The sequence below is a fragment of the Schistocerca piceifrons genome, chromosome 1, assembly GCF_021461385.2.
Source record: "Schistocerca piceifrons isolate TAMUIC-IGC-003096 chromosome 1, iqSchPice1.1, whole genome shotgun sequence".
Lineage (NCBI taxonomy): Eukaryota > Metazoa > Arthropoda > Insecta > Orthoptera > Acrididae > Schistocerca > Schistocerca piceifrons.
The window spans coordinates 231,977,719-231,994,917 of NC_060138.1; the positions used below are offsets into that span (position 1 = coordinate 231,977,719).

Below are 17,199 nucleotides of genomic sequence, written 5' to 3' on the forward strand. Positions count from 1 at the left end.
AATATTAGCAGTTACTGTGATATATTCACGTATTTTGACAATCTCCTGACAAATGATGAGGATAATAATTATTATATTCCACTGTATTATGTTATACTTTCTGACATGTTATTTGTCATTCGTGATGGCCAGCGGCTATTTCCGTAGCAGTACGAAAATATTTGTTCGCTCCAGTTACTATCCTCTCTGGAAATATCACCTGGAACTACGACCTTTAACTGGAGTCACCGAGTCAGGAACGTCTAGACACACAGTTATTCCGTTACCAGCTTCCAGGTTATCTGTGGTGGTAGCCCGATAACTACCAGAGAACTAGAACTACGAGCCAATAACGATAACTGCCAGAGGAGAATACCGGCTCTGACAGTTATTTCCATAGTCGCTCGAATTCCTTAGTAACTTTCCTTGTACTACCCGTCCAAGCTAAATTAACACGTAAGGCGGTGGCTTAAGGGAACGACCGAACTTGTTAATGCCTGTACTGCAGCTCCTATCAGCCACGGCTCGGACATTAACTTTATTTAATTGTTTATGCTAAAAGTAACGAAGGCCCACGAAATAGTACACAGTTCTTATCAACAGATGGCGCGCAGTCTCACAGTTATTCCCATGGTCTATAGAACGCCTCCAAATGCGCAGTACGATCTTCGGTCAACAGATGGCGCGAGGCATTGTTGACACTAAACAGTTATTGAAATAACTGCCAGAATCAGAGGAACGGTTATCGCAGTAACCGTTACTTCTCAGTAACCGGTTATTTCTATCAGTTACGTTATTTTTTGCCACCTCTACTGTTGACGTAAGTGACGTCAAAACAGCGTTTATACAGACCTGCCTTCAGCTGTTGTTTTGGAACGTCAAATCAATCCGGATTGTTTGAATGAATCTTCCGTTAACAGAATTAAATGTAGAAAGAAGATTTGAATGCGAATAATCTCGATTATAGTGACATAATAATCCGCAGCGTAGTCAAAGTTACATATTAGAGTCTTACGTGATTGATTGAAGCCAACTGATTACAAATTATTGGTCGAAAGGCAGAGTGATTTATAGCATAACACATATTACGCATTGAGGACAATGTGTCTAAATGTTTTTAACACATTAACTGCGGCTTACTAATGTAGACTAACTACCACTGAGACGTTTGCAGCACGAATTTGTCTTTGAACCCATACCAGCAGCAGCAAATGCGGAAAAACGAATCAAATATGGTAAAGGATACGTAGTGGAACGCCCATTGCATTTTTCCAGTTTGTGTACGATATCTGTACGTAATATGCATCAAAAAAAGGCCGGATGCTTGTTCATTTTCTAATATATGTTTTTGTGGATGACCTAGAAGTTTTATTTTTTTTTAATTATGAGAAATGCGTTAAATGTGGGAAAATACATTTAAATATGCCGCAAACAAATATTAGGCAAAGCCACACGTCTGTCTGTTACCACAACCTTTATTTCTCATTCGCTGTGTTCCACAACTGTCAACAAAATTATCTCTTTTCACCCTAATCTATACCTTAGACTATGCTACAAATAAATTTATAGCTCCAGCCAAGGTTTCTAGGGAAAAGGGAAGGGGGGGAGGGGGCGAAATAGCCAAGGTTTCTAGGGAAAATGGGGGGGGGGGGGGGAAGGGGGTGAAATCCAGTATAGTGCTCTAGCCCAGATATGTGCTCTTGCCCAGTGTCTGTTACCGATATGCTTAAATTTTTATCGTTGTTTTTCTGTAAACAGCTATATGCCATGTTCCTGTGTGTAGTTTCTCAAAAATCCAGTTTATGAGATCTTAAGATAAAAAGAGCTCACTGAGGGAATATTAATAGATTTAAGCAATACTGACATCTCCAAATCGTAAGACTGCTATAGATGCAAGTCACTGACTGTCAGAGTGTATCAGTGGGAGAAAACATTTGAAGTAAATCACGAAGCTTTAGGTTAGTTCAACTATTACTTCTTAATGTAGTAAGCAGTCACAATTAACTTCCGTATTTTGATGTATATACATACTACACAAGCAACCAAATGGTACCTGGTGGAGGGTACCTTGTACCACTACAAATCATACTCTTTCCTGTTCCACTCGCAAACAGAGAGAGGGAAGAAAGGCTATCTACTATCCGAGCCCTGTTTTCTCATGCCCTCTAAATTTTCTCAATAGTGTTATAAAAAAAGAACATTGTTTCCCCTCCAGCGATCCTCACATGAGTTTGCCAAGCATCTTCATAATACTCGCACATAGTTTGAAACTACTGGTAACCTATCTAGCGTCCAACCTCAGAGTTGCTTCAGTGTGTTGCTTAAATCTGACCTGGATCTCAAACATTGGAGCAATACTCATGAATGTGTCACATAAGTGTTCTATACGGGTGGTGTAAGTGATCTTCCCCTCATTTTCAGTCACAAAAGATATTCATCTTCACAGAGGAAGGAAGTAATGACCGTGACAGCTAGAAATTTTTTTTTTTTTTTCAAGTTCTGTTTTTCTCTCATACTTCGTACAAAGCAATGAGTACTGTCAGCCCTGCATAAAATGATAAAATTAAAATCCTGTAAATTTGAACCGTAGTGTTAACTAGCATATGCATCCTTGAGTCGAAACATTACGTTTAATTATAATTATAGAAGGAGAGACTAATAAAATAATTTTTTTATTTTGTATTTTTTTTAATATCTTAGGATATTCAGTTTTCTGCCTGATGGTTAGCAGCAGCCTACTGAAGACTTTCAATCCAAATGTGAAATTCCATTCTGAATCGTAGGCATGGATGTATAGTCTACATGGACATTGTTTTTACTTCCAGTATTTTGCAAGTTCATTTAACTGAACGGAGTAAAATTACCCCTATTGTGGACAACAAATACTATTAGGGAGTAAATATGTTGACATGTAAATGAAAGACTCCGAAGGGCCCTGAAGAGACTTCTGTAAGAAGCTGCACTATCAATTTTACACAATACTTTTACTCACATGGATAAAAAGTTCTATTGACTTGCCACATCAGACTTGAATAAAACTGCAAGCTTTTCATAACAGCCTCCATCACCATCATCAGTAATGGTACTGGTATGTAATGGTATGGTGTACTGTAGCAGCACATTAAGTGTTTCAATTGAATTGATTCTGCATTATTTCTCTTCCCCATGTCCTTGACATTAATGCTACCAAGTTATGTTCTTGTACGGTAATTAGTTTCCACATTATAACATGTTAAATATAGAAAGTTTAACTGTAACCAAGCAGTAGTTTTCTTTGATGACAATATCAGTTCCGGTGCACAACTGAATTTCAAAATCTGTCTTGTGGGGTGAAAATCCATTACTGCTGCAATCTTGTGCTGACAATAAGATGATTTTCATAGAAATACCGAATTATTTCATTTGTAATACAGTTTCATAGTTTTTGTAGTTGCTCATGATCTTTGCACTTGCGTGCAATGGATGTAGCATCGGCATACAGAACTATCCTTGAATTTGGGGAGCAGTATTTTGTCATTTACATAAATCAACAAAAGTATCCTAGTACAAAGTCCTGGGTACCCTGTATTACATATCAGCAATGTTAGATCTGTGGGTGTCACTCACCATCCTTAAGAGTGAAAACTGATTTGTGTTAGATAAGGTTTTATTAAACTGTGAACAATTATCAGCATAATTACCCAGCTGTTTTCCCAGAGTGTTTACTATCTCTCTCTACAAGCAACTGATAGAGATTAGCTAAAAAAATATCTGTACTTTCAGATGGAGGTCTTTCTATATCTAAAATTATGTTTCCTTTCCCATCTATAGCTTATCGCAGAAAGTTCAGTAACACCTTCAACACGTAAGGAATTACATCTTTGAGCACTAATTATTGCCACTTTTTGCAACATCACCATAAGGTTTGATATCCCTACTGAAAGATGAGCAGAAATTCTTTGTTAATGGGTGCATAATAAGATTCTTTTTTGGTATACCAGTGCTCAGTAATAACTGAAACATCTGGTTTATTAAAACATGCTATTATGTCCAAATCATTGTGCTTATTTCCTAGGCTCGTAAAGTTTTGGAGGATGATCTTGGTTTGCAGGTTGCATTGTGTCCACATATTTTTTTTTTTTTTTGTTACCATAAATATCCCCATTAAGCAAATCAGATGTGCTTGTCAAGCTGGGAAGAGGAAACAAAAAGGCCACACACGTACAAAATAATAATAAAAGGAAAGATTCCAAAAGAGTTCCTGACAGCAAAATGTAAAACTTAATTGTTTTTGGGTATGTTACTTACTTATATCCTTCATTCAAAAAACTTAAGAAGGCTGTTAGTTTAGTGTCTTCAAGGCATAATGCTGCTGAGCGTCGCAACAATCAAGTCTGAGATAGTAGTGTACTATGATACTACCTATGAAGAAATTGATGCACTGGATGTGAAGTGCACAGTTTAGTCTACCCAGCAGGTGTTCCAGAAGATGTCCCTGCACTGTTCTATACCAGCATGAATATACCTATCATTAGTGATATATTCATCACTGACAGAAAACTGAATAATCACATTTTTGCTTCAAGTTTCTGAAATGGCAGTTGATGAGATCATATCTGAAGAGACAGCTATCAACCCACACTTTCAGCATGAGGTAGAACTAGCAATTACCAGAATTCTGAAATGTGGATCTTGTAAACCTAGAGTTGCTCTAGGAAAACAAGTAAGATGTGACACGTGTCCCAGATCAAAGATGAGAAAATAAAAGGTTGCTGTATTAGTTATAGCATACAAATATGCAGTGAATAACAAGTTTGAAATGACTGTTCGCCGGCTGGGGTGGCCGAGCGGTTCTAGGCGCTACAGTCTGGAACCATGCGACCACTACGGTCGCAGGTTCGAATCCCGCCTTGGGCATGGATGTGTGTGATGTCCTTATGTTAGTTAGGTTTACGTAGTTCTAAGTTCTAGGGGACTGATGACCTCAGAAGTTAAATCCCATAGTGCTCAGAGCCATTTGAACCAACCATTTTTTGACTGTGTTCAAAGCTATGTAGACTTGTTTAATTCCTGGTTTAAGTAATTCACATTATTTCATTGCTGTTTGCTGCTGTCATCCATTAATACCTGAATGTCAACAACTACTTTGTTACTTTAAAACCTTCAACATATTCACTGTGGCTGACACAAAGGTCAATAAGAGCTACTAACACCGTGCTTTTAAGTGTCATCCGCAGTGAATGTGCAAAACAAGAACATTTTTGCAATTTAATTGAAAGTCCTAATTCAGCTTCCTTTTTCAGGCGTGTTTATTTTTAAATATTAAAACTGATGAGAGTTTCATTACTAGACCACTAATTTTGAAATCTGGATGACATCATCCCAGCACTGCAACAAAATGTGCACCATACACAACAGGTTCAATGCAATCTCTCCTCTCCACAAATTTGCACCTCAGATGGGTTGTATGTCATATAATACTACAGTTAATTTTCCATATATCTGAGCAAAACCAGTTCTTGTGTGTCCAAGTTTATCTCATCTAGACATTGCACCTTTCCCTTAAATTTAGTGTGCTTTACAATAAAATTTGTATGAAAAGTTTTCCGTGTAAATTACCTATTCTACACCTACAGCTAATGCTTGTGTAACCCAGTGTGCCATTTATGTGTGTTTAGTTGTGTGTCAATATAATTGTCAGGTTCGGTATGAAAGGGTTTCTTGAAATATATTCCCACATAAATTTTTTAGTATCTATTCTCATTTGCAAAATATATTATGCACTGTCAGTGCCATTTCAATGCAAAAATTTTAAATCATGCTGGGGAATATACCAATAACACAGTTCCAGCACACCTCAGAAATTTGATTTTAGTTGCTTCAACCAATGAGAATCACGGACCAAGTCTTGCACTGCCCTATTTTGTGTATTAACCCGTTGGCTGGCATGAAGGTGCTGGTGGTCGCAGCAGACTGCTCTGCTGGGGCCAGCAGTGATATGGTAACAACCAGGTATCAGCAATTTTGCACTTTAATCTTACTGAGGAAAAATATTTACTTATATTTGATATTCCTTGCCATTTCCAGACTATTTTTGGGTCTGCAGTATTTTTATTTAAATGTCTTACAAAACCAAACGATTAAATAACTACAAAGTTATTCATGAATTCATTTTTAGATACATATTTAACTGTGTAAAGGATAATTCCTGAAACAGTAATTAGCATTCTAGCTGTTCTTTTTAGCCACGACTGTACAGATTCATATACTTCACACTCAAAGTTCCTAAATGCCTGCTTAACACATTGACTACCATGCTGCTCACAGCAGAGCAGGACACTTAATGCTTTATGCCTGACCTGGTGGTGAAACATCCATTACTAATCATGTCAGGGTCAAGAAATGCATAAGTTAATCTCTCTGGGAGTAGTGTACTCCAAAAATGTAAAATTATAACTAAAAAGGCCATTTCCAATTATGTCTACCAAGCAAATGATGCTTTCAGTCAGTGACTTCTTTTGCCATAAATGACTAGTGAACACACATGCCTGAGGAAGGTAAATGTTCATACTTTGCCTCTGAGAAGAAGCAAAGCCATTAGAAACAGCTATGCCCTTAGTCCAATTTATGTTGAAATTATCACTTGGGTATTTTAATTAAATTTGGTCTACTATAAGCAACATGGTAAAGGAATCAAAAGAAACACACACACACTGAATTAATTTCTTTATTAACAACGCTCGGATTTCCACATCACCATAGAGGTACCAAGCTTGATGCGTTACTCGTTTTTTTACATGGCGAGTTTCCCCAGTAGGCCTATAAACCATGAAACAGACAAAAAGCTACTTCTCGCTGTCTTCTCTTCTTTGGATTTTCACTTCAGAAACTGAAACATCCATTACAAAAACAGATTACACCACTCACAAATCTGGATTCAGTCACTGCAATTCATACCTATTTTCCTGTAAAAAATACTGACTATGATGAACGATGTAATTTTGAACATTCAAAAGTTTTCAAATGTGCAGGTCACTGACGTTAGAATAGTTACTACACAATTTTTGATCACGAAAAAGTTACGATGATTGCAACTTAAATACCGAAGCCATTTGTTATGAGAATACGCCGTTACCACAAATAATCCACATAGATGCATTGAAAGAAACTTTACTGGGTAACATAATGCATCAGAATACTATAGGCACAAATAATGAAATTTCTGTACATTTACCATACACTTTACTTTTCTTGAGCATTATAAGATTACTAACGGAAGTTACTTACCATCCATTATCTGGAATATAAACTACCCTTTCTCCTCTGCAAGCATCTGCTTTTGCAGCAAGTATTGTCAATTTTTTTCCGTGATTGAAAAGCTTTAACGCACACAAATCACAAAACCCGCCATTATACACCCACACCCACAAGGCATTAGCATGTCATGTTCAAAGAATATCCGCGTTTCGAAAACTATCAGCGATATTGGCTAGCGTGAGAGACGACGTCATGTCATGATGTGACGTCATGATTCCTCGGGGCCCGCGAGACGCTTCTCCTCAACGAGGCAGGGGATACAACCCGTCAGCTTTGACCAATGACGTCATACATTAGTCATAGATAGTAATGTCTTCACTTCGTGGCATAGATAATAAAACAGTTCTGTGTTCCGAATAAGCGCTATCATTGTAAATTAAAATTATTCGCAATGATATTGAGGTAATTTGGAGTATTAGTTTGTTATTGTAGAACAATTTATACTGTCTTATTTTCGTTTATAGGAATGGATTAGTCTGTCTGTGGGTATGTAATTTTCGTTACTGTCTGTGTAGGCGAGCTTCGGTTATTCCTCGATATTTCGGCGTGGTAAGCTCAGTTTTCCATTTACTTCTTTCTCTATATTTCACTATTTTGACATATTTCACTGTTTTATTCCACCTATATGTGTATTTTCGTGTTGTGAAGTACGTAATAGAAATTTCTTAGCTGTCGATCTTCTTTCGTTTTCCAGCACTAGTATCAGTACGACATTTTCGAATGTGTACTTGCTATATCACAGGCGAAACCCTGACACAACTAAAATTTGTATTTCGTCCTTCACTCCGCCTTTACACTGACGACACAACTAAAATTTGTATCCCGTCCTTCACTTTGCCTTTACACCGACACTATATATGTCAATTGGCGGGCATGATACAAATGTTGCGTATAGCTATATAGCTCAAGTAACGAATGGGATACTATTAGCGTCCAAGGCAACAAGAAAACTGTACCCTATAGCGGAGAACGGGATACAAATTGTATATGTGTCGTCTTCTTGTCTCTGTGTAGTTCAGTTGTGGTACAGGTTGCAAATGTAACTTACGTCTATTTCCACCTTCTAGTTATCAGTGTACATCTATAGAGGTCAACGGAAGTCTGGTATACATATATCACATACGTAGGTCCTTCTGTCATCAGTAGTACTGATGTGTACATGAGAAAAGGCTGTTAGTAATAGCGGAGACGAAATAAACAACACATCTACAATTTGTATCCCGTGTTCCACTTACGGTTTACTGAAGCGGAGGCTACATCGTTCAAGTGAAGAACAGGACAGTAATACTAGTGAAAACGAAGACATCGACTTACGACAAACTCGTATTCCGTACTGTACTTAAGCAACACACTTCGAGTGAGGTTTTAATTTGTATCCAGTGTTTCATTTACGGTTTACTGAAGCAGGGGATACATAGTTCAAGTGAAAAACAGGACAGCAATGCTAGTTGAAATTAAGAAATCGATGTACGCTGAACTTGTATCCCGTACTGCACTTAAGCATTACAGTTCTAAAGAGTTTCGAGATACAACTGACATACATGTAACGTGATGTATTCTTTGCTTGTAATATATTTCATTCATTTCTTTCCATTGTATTTTGCGGGGAAATACTAAGATACAAACACGCGATATCGTTAACGTGAAAATACTTCTGGCTCTTATATATGTGAAGTACAATTTTTTCTCTTGCATTCCTTTGTTTCTGAACATTCTTCTCAGCTCTTTCATCTTTGTAATATATGCTCTCTGGCCAATTCTGACGTCATAGGTCAAAGCCGACGGGTTGTATCCCCTGCTAAACTAGACCCCAATTTTGCGTTCCACTTTTCGTCTCTTTACTCTTAGAAATCGCAATACCACAAGGCACAAACTACAAAGCCTATTACTGAGTAGTGACTTACTGCAAAAGTTCCAGGCGGCATCTGCCACCTCGACGAAGACAATAACAAACACACATCTTTCTGCGCGCCAAGAACTTCGTCTTTAAAGATAATACTCGCAACTCCTTCAACGGGATGTGGTAACTTCTGTGAACTACGTCACTTTCCGTGTTTCGCTGTCGCTAGAGTCTAGTATATTATGGTATTTTGAGCTGTAGAATTTAGTTTTGAAATGAATAATGCACCAAGAACTGCTTCCTCATTTGTATTCCTTATCTGGGTAGAATTGCTAAAACATTTGTCCAGATACAGCTCTCAAGTCGTTTCAACAACACGCCGCTGGAAAGACCATCTCAAGTACTTATCCCACAGGCTCAATTCGGCATGTTTTGCATTGAGGATATTATCTAGAGTATGCAGCACAGACTGTACTAGACTAGTGTATTTTGCTTACTTTCAGTCCATCGTGTCTTACGGCATAGTGTTCTGGGGTAAAACTAAATCAAGCTTAACAGATATCTTCAAATTTCATAAAAGAGCTTTACGAATCATAACACATAACTCTCCAAGAACTCATTTTAGGCCCCTTTTCAAAGAACTGAAAATACAATACCATCACTGTATATTTTTAAAAGCATTCTGTGTACAAGAGCACATATGAAAAATCTACGTACAAATGAGGACTGCCGTAATTATAATACTAGAACTCTTAAGAATTTGTATGTAGGAAGGGTAAGGACAACACAAACCCAAAAGCATATAAGTTATTTTGGAATAAAACTTTATAATGCTCTGCCAGTGTACATGAAGGAAATAATAGATGAAGTAAAATTTAAGACTGAGCTTAAAAATTACCTTTTCAGCAAAACTTCCTATGACGTAGATGAGTACTTTGATTGTGTGTAAATTTATTGCCAAAAATTTTAATTTATATGTCTAAATTTGTACTTTTAAAAAAATGCCTTGAGAGTGATATTCCATTATTATGTCTGTAGTACTTGTACTAGTATGATAACTTTGTTGTGACAATTCCTACATCATGTAAATGATTTACATGAAGATGATAAAATGAAATGCATATGGTCACGTGATGCCCCACCACGCACGAAATTCCACACACAAAAGCGGCGGAAAGCGTATGAGCAGAGCAAGCACCAACACGGGCTGGCTACGTCATCGTAGCTGCACATGCGCAGTACAGCCTGCTGTCTGACGCTGGAGCATCACCAACGTTGTGACTACTTCAATATAGTTGCTCGCCACTAATTGGTCAGCCATTGAGAAGTATCTGCAGAAGCTAAGATCTTTGAAACGTAGTCACTGACGTAAGAGTTGTTGTTTTGTTATAACTGTGTACAATGTGATGGCGGGTGAATTGGAAAGGGTGTTATTGCGTTTGAAGGATTGCTCCGACAGAAAGTTTTCAAAAGAAGTCCCCTCAGTTATAAGGACTGTGGGTGAATACTTCGATGAAGAACTAACAAAAGCTGACTTGGGTATGTGATGACAGTTCTGTTGTTTTGACTTCCAACCGATAGGCTATGTGAAAGTTATTTGCTGCACATAAGACGGAAGTGTTTCTTTAAATATATTGCATAATATCGTAATAAATAATTGTGGTACATTTATTGTAAGTTGAGTGACAATTTACGGAGGCGCATACCATGTCGACTTATCTTTGTGTTATGTTGCTAAAACGTGAGTTTCAGTGGTGATGTCGAGATACCAGATACTTCGAGCTCATCTTAACTGGCAGTTTTAAGTTCCATTTGTGCAAGTGGTTGGATTCGCCGTTATGTATTGAGTTACAGTCACCGTTTGTTTTGTTTGTTGGTGTGAATACTGCCCTGACACGGTCGGGATATTCCTTGCTAAAAGATGTAGTGAAGCGTCCATTCATGCATTTTCAGTCCCTACACCCCATCCAAATCGTAGAAACTTCTGTTGTGCAGTACTTGGGAAGAGTTATTTAATCTGCTAAGCCTTAAATTTTTCGTTGCGTATGTTTCAGTGGTGGAATTATTTATTGCATGACCTTCCACACGTTACGTATTGAACCCCCCCCCCCTTCCAACGAAGTGGCGGCAGACTGATCTGTAGCGTAGTCCGAGGTCTGAGCTGGCGAAGCCAGTGAATGTAGAAGCTGAAAATCCTATTGTGGTAACAAATAGACCGATATCAAAGCCTAATGTTTACATCCGAGACATTTTAAGAAGTCGATGGGTGGCGGATCTTGCTATACGTAACTTTCAACGAAAATTCAATTGTTCAGTGCACAGAAAGTGTTATGTAGTGCTCCTATTCTTGCATATTTTTCCTATCGTATGTGCAGTGGTGGAATTATTTGTTGTATAACCTTCTGTAATTCAATACTTTTTTTACAATCATTGAATGTCCCTGGTAAATTGGCTTGTTTCCCACGTTATAATTTACATTTTAGCACTTTCTTACAGCACCAAATGGAGTTGCAGATATTTTTTCCCCCCCATCTGAACTCCGAGTGTTAATCTCGGAAGAAACACTGAATGTTAATTTTACGCCCTAACACAGTTGCAATTTATTACTTCATTGGTTGTCCATGTGCCTTGTTTCGTGTAGGCATTGAGAGATTGAACTTTTAAATGTATTCTTCGCCCAGTTCATTAGTTCATAAACACAGAAGAGTTTCCAGCAGTTTCTGTCTAATCCATGGCTTCTTTTTTGTGACAGCATTCCCATAATCTTCCAACAGTTCTCGATGGGATTGTGACCAGAGCTATTCTCAAGCTATTGTAATATTTGAACTTTATTTTGTCCAAGGAAAGTTTTACCTTGAGATGTAGAAACGCTTAACAATTAAGTTGTAACAGCATCTGCTTTGTGCTTGATACAGACATCGAAAAAATGCAGCTGGAAACATCCCCAAACTTGTCTTGTTGTGGTCATATTCTTTCTTTCAAGGATGCTGATTTACTCATTTGCACTGACTGTGCCATTTCTGAAGTCCATGTGACATGCTCCATGGGTAGAAATAGCCTACATTCCCAGACGATCTGTCATGCTGGATGTTTGTTTGTCTACTTTACACATGAGGAAACAAAATTCTTAATCTGGTCTGTGATGCACGAACTTTTTGCCATTGGAGCCTCATTTGAACAGATTACTCTGTTACATATCTCTGGTGTTGGTGTCACATGTGCTTTTATCCTTTTTAGCCACTATTATCGCATTGGTTTTGTCAGTGAAGTAGGTCAGCAGGCAGTGATTTCAGCTTTCAGCAGTATGTTTCTAACGATTCTGCTGGTTGCTAAGATGTCACAAATTTCTTCCCAGTATTGCTTCAGTTCAGCTGATGATGGGGGAAGATACACCAGATAAAGTCTTTTCAGTATCTTGCCATGTTTGACAGACTTTCTTTATCTACTTCTTCTTCTCTCACAATCAACATTCCCATTCTCCCTTCATTTTTTCAGTAGCGTCGAAATTGTTGACAGGTTATAACCTACATTAGGACCTATATATTTCTTTCAAATACATACAGTATGTACCTCTCTTGGGCTGAGACCAATTGATGCATAAGCAAGTGTAACATATTTTTTCTTTGCCATTAATTCTACTGAACTGACCATTTTACTTCTATGTGCCAACACAAAATGATTTAATGTTGCTACATTGTAGGTGACAATATGTAACCAAGGATTTAGCAACAAAGAGAGTTTGGATATTGGTGGAAGAATGGTGATAGGAAGTGAAACAATAAAGACAAGAATATGTAACTGATTTGACAATGGACTAGTATAATCTGAAGCAAAGCCAATATCTCCCTTTTGTTGGCTTCACAAAGCAGCAAACAAATCATCACCTTCCAACCTAATTTATAGATCAGACTATACTCCAGATTAGTGTCACTACAATCAGGATTTGTGGGGTTGGGGGGGCACTGCCAGTCTACGGCTAACCCCTATTTGTGCTTTTACTGTCTAATTTTAACTTATTGTGCATCTTTATATTTTTGCGGTGAAGACTGTTCCATAAAAATTCGGGCATGCAACCACTTAAATCTGACTTCTTCTAATATTTCATCTGAGTACCATCCTGCCATCTTCAGAGTGTGCCGAGGTGACTGATGCTCCAGCACTTGCTACGCACTTTTAAACCCACGGACCACACCACTGAACATGCAGCCACTGATACACAAAGTGCCAGAGACTTTGATTGGCGGCAAAGAGGTATGACACGTGAATGAAATTAGATCTATGGCTGCGCGGTTGATCTATACCGTGATATCGCTGAGAGCTGCACCATAGTGACGTCTTTGTGAGTTTATTACAGAAATTGCCGGATTCCATGATTTTTCCAAGATGAAGCTGCTATCTCTATTAATTAAATTCATTGCCAACTGAATTTCAATTGCTTCTTTCACTGCTGAGTCCCAGCAAGATGAAATCGAGGCTAAAATTTTGATGTTACCATACACCATAGAGTTCCCAGTATCAATATAATGCTCTGCCACCTCAGACTTATTAGGTTGTAAGATCCGTGTGTAACTGCAGTGCTCTGTGCATCTCTCCTGGACTGTAGGTGTCATCTGTCCGTTGTATGAATGGCCACTCTCACAGGGGATCTTATAAGCCACAGGCTTCTGAAGCACCAGATCATCTTTAATGGAACCCAGGAGTGCTGCTGTCTTTGGCGGAGGGTGAAAAATCACTTTCACTTTGTGTTTTTACTGAGGATCTGTCCTATTTTTGATAATACGCTTCCCATGTATGGCAGAAAAGCTTCGGATTTAAAACTTTGTCTCTTCTGCTTTTCTTATATCCTCTGTTGGTTTCATTTGTAGTGCCTTACGTGTCTGCTGTGGAGAGTACCCATTGGCTTCAAAAACTCTATTCAGGTGTAGAAGCTCGTCCTCTAAATTGCTCTTGTCAGCAATGACATGCTCTGTGTACCAATAGTTGTGAGTACACTCATTGTCTGCAAAGGATGGTGGCAGCTATTTGCATGTAAATATAAAATTGTATGGGTTGGTTTTCAGTATACTGTATGTCCCAAAGTGCCATCATATTTGCATCGTACCAAAACATCAAAAAATGGCAAGCATCCATCTTTTTCGATTTCCATCATGAACTGAGTTTGTCTGTGGATGGAATTCAAATTATTTAAAAATTCTATGTCTTCATGTGGGATCATGTTACAAATGTGTCATCAACATACCTCCAAAACAATGCGGGCTTCAAGATAGCACATTCCAGCGCCTTCTCCTTAAAGTCCTCCATAAATCTAATCTAATAAAAAAGTTGGCCACCAACGGTGACAAAGGACTATCCGTGGCGACACTGTCAGTATGTTTATAAAATTTGTTACTGAATAAAAAAATATGTCAAGGTCAAAACATGTTCAGACAAAGCTGAATTCTCTTTATCAAAAGTTTTTCCAATGAGGAACAATGATTCCAAAAGAGAAATGTTTGAACGATGACACTACATCGAAACTGACAAATATATCATAATTGTTCAGTTGGAGTGATTTCATTTTGCCAATGAAGTCCGCAGAGTTGAGTATGTGATGGGCGCATTTTCCCACCAGAGGCCTTAATGACGACGCTGAGTGTTTGGCACAATCATAGGCTGGAGAGCTGATGTTACTATCGGATGCAGGGGAACACATTCTTGGGAATTCCATAAAGCACTTGATTGCAATCTTCGCACAACTTCTGGTGGAAAGGGGGAGGCGTTCAGAAGCGAAGTAGTCTTCCTTGCCACGTGGTTGGTCTTGTCTTTACTGATCTTCTGGTATGTGCTGTCACTCCCTAAACTGTTCATTTTATCATGATAGCCATCATGAGACATTAAAACAGTGGCATTTTTGAAGCTAATGGGTACTCTGCACAGCAGATACACAAGGCACTACAAATGAAACCAACAGTGGGTATAAGAAAAGCGGAAGAAGACACAGAAAGTTTTAAGTCCATGCCACACATGGGAAGCCTATCATCAAAAATAGGATGGATCCTCAGTAAACACAAAGTGAAAATTATTTTTCGCTCTCCACCAAAGATAGCAGCACCCCTGGGTTCCATCAAAGATGATTTGGTGCTTTGGAAGCTTGGGGTTTATAAGATCCCCTGTGAGTGCTGCTGTTCATAAATCAGACAGATGACACCTACTCCAGGAGAGATGCGCAGAGCACTGCAGGTATACCCGGCTCTTACACCCTAATAAATCTGCAGTAGCAGAGCACTGTATTGATACTGGGCACTCTGTGGTGTATGGTAACATCGAAATTTTAGGAATTCGGTTGGCAACAAATTTAATTAATAGAGGTAGAAACTTCATCTTGGACACATCATGGAATCCGGCAATTTGCTGTAATAAATTCACAAAGACGTCGCGATGGTGCAGCTCACAGTGATACATCGATATCACGGCATGGATCGACAACGCAGCCATAGATCTAATGTCATGCATGTATCATACCTCTTTGCCACTGATCAAAGTCTCTGACAGCTTCTGTATCAGTGGCCGCATGTGCAGTGGTATGGTTCGTGGGTTTAAAAGGATGTAGCAAGTGCTGGAGCATCAGTCGCCTCACTCTGAAGATGGCTGGACAGTACTCAGCCAAAATATTAGAAGAAGAAATCAGTTTTATGTTGCTGCAGGCCCAAAATTTTATGGAACAATAAATTTAACTTATCAAATTTTGAAGAAAACTGCTACTTCCTCTACCTTGTAAAATAGCCATTGCTTAACTCCTATTTGTAACTAAATATTTACTTGATTTCCTTGGTGTTTTCCAATAATATTGTTACATGCAACTATCAGTATAAAGGCCCTGTGTCTACTGATTAATTCTGTGGAAGTGTTCGGGAGTTTATAATCACAGCTTATACACACCTCACTGCTGTGCTGTAACATTGTGGTCTTCACATACCAGGTTTGTTAGTGAACATAACCCTGACAGAATTCAGAGCACCAGTTTTTTCTTCACATTACAGTACAAAGTGCTTTTGTGAGTGTTGTAGCGTCAATTCTTAAAGAAAGCACATAATTTCTGAAATTAAAGGAGTCGATGAGGATAATGTAAAGTTATTTGTTCGCATAAAATATTGCAGCAGCCAAAGTGCAGCTCGTTCGTGAATGGTGTTCTCAGGCACAGAATGAGTTAGTGGCTGTTTTTAAGCAGTTGAAAATTGGTCAGATTGATGTCAAGTGATTGATAGCCGGTGTGAATGGGTGTGTTGGTCGAACTACTGAGTCAGATGCCAGAAATATCAAAGGTACTTTGAGTAGGCCTGGTACCCTAAGAAATGTCTTTCTTCCTCTTCCAAAAATAAAAGATCTGTCGCTACTTGTCAACTTTACAATGAGTAGTGAATCGGTGGAACTTCCCGGGACCTTTCACGTTGGATGCATGGACCATTTAAAACTCAAGATACTATACTCATCGTGCACTGATAACTTCGTTGTTGAGCACCCCTAAAACGAAAACATTCTCAAACTCACTCACTCACTCAATCCGTTAAGTTTCAATTGCTGTTTCCTACAGAAATTGAGTCAATGATGAAGTGTGCATTCTGTGTGTGTGCGCACTTCTTTAACCTCATTAAACATATTAAAGATGCAGGTCTAGTGAACAAAGTGAGCCACCTGTGTATACTTTGAAGTGTGATGTCGTATGTTACATAGTTGGTATTTGTGATCATTTGGTTATTGTGAGTGGTAGTTTAGATCATATTTTATTCTTCCTGTATATGTTAAGTAAAGATGGCAAGTGTGCTAAAGATCACAATTCTGCCTGACACTGGTTTTAATGGCAGTTGTGCTGGCGGATTTGTAGTGTAGCCTGAGGCTTAACTTAGGTTTGAAGGCAACAGTTTGGTTGGAAGTTAATGAAGCCAAAAAGTGTGTCATGCTAATCATTTTGTTTGTCTAATATGCTGGATGTTCCATAGTTCTTGGTGAAAAGTCTCTCTTTCTTCTATGGTCTCTTATTTCCAGATTTGGAATGTTTCACGATGCTAATAAGAAGAACATCCGATACAGAAATATATATATTGCCT

At 38.4% G+C, this 17,199-nt stretch overlaps 1 protein-coding gene across 1 annotated transcript in view; it reads left to right on the forward strand.

Moving 5' to 3' along the window:
• The first annotated feature begins 10,546 nt into the window (after positions 1-10,546).
• The window catches only part of LOC124803212 (DNA-dependent protein kinase catalytic subunit-like), a 561,762-nt gene continuing 555,109 nt past the window's right edge, over positions 10,547-17,199 (forward strand). Inside the window, exon 1 of the mRNA XM_047264427.1 lies at positions 10,547-10,654. The gene's annotated coding sequence lies outside the window, so the exon portion shown is untranslated. The remainder of the gene's footprint in view (positions 10,655-17,199) is intronic.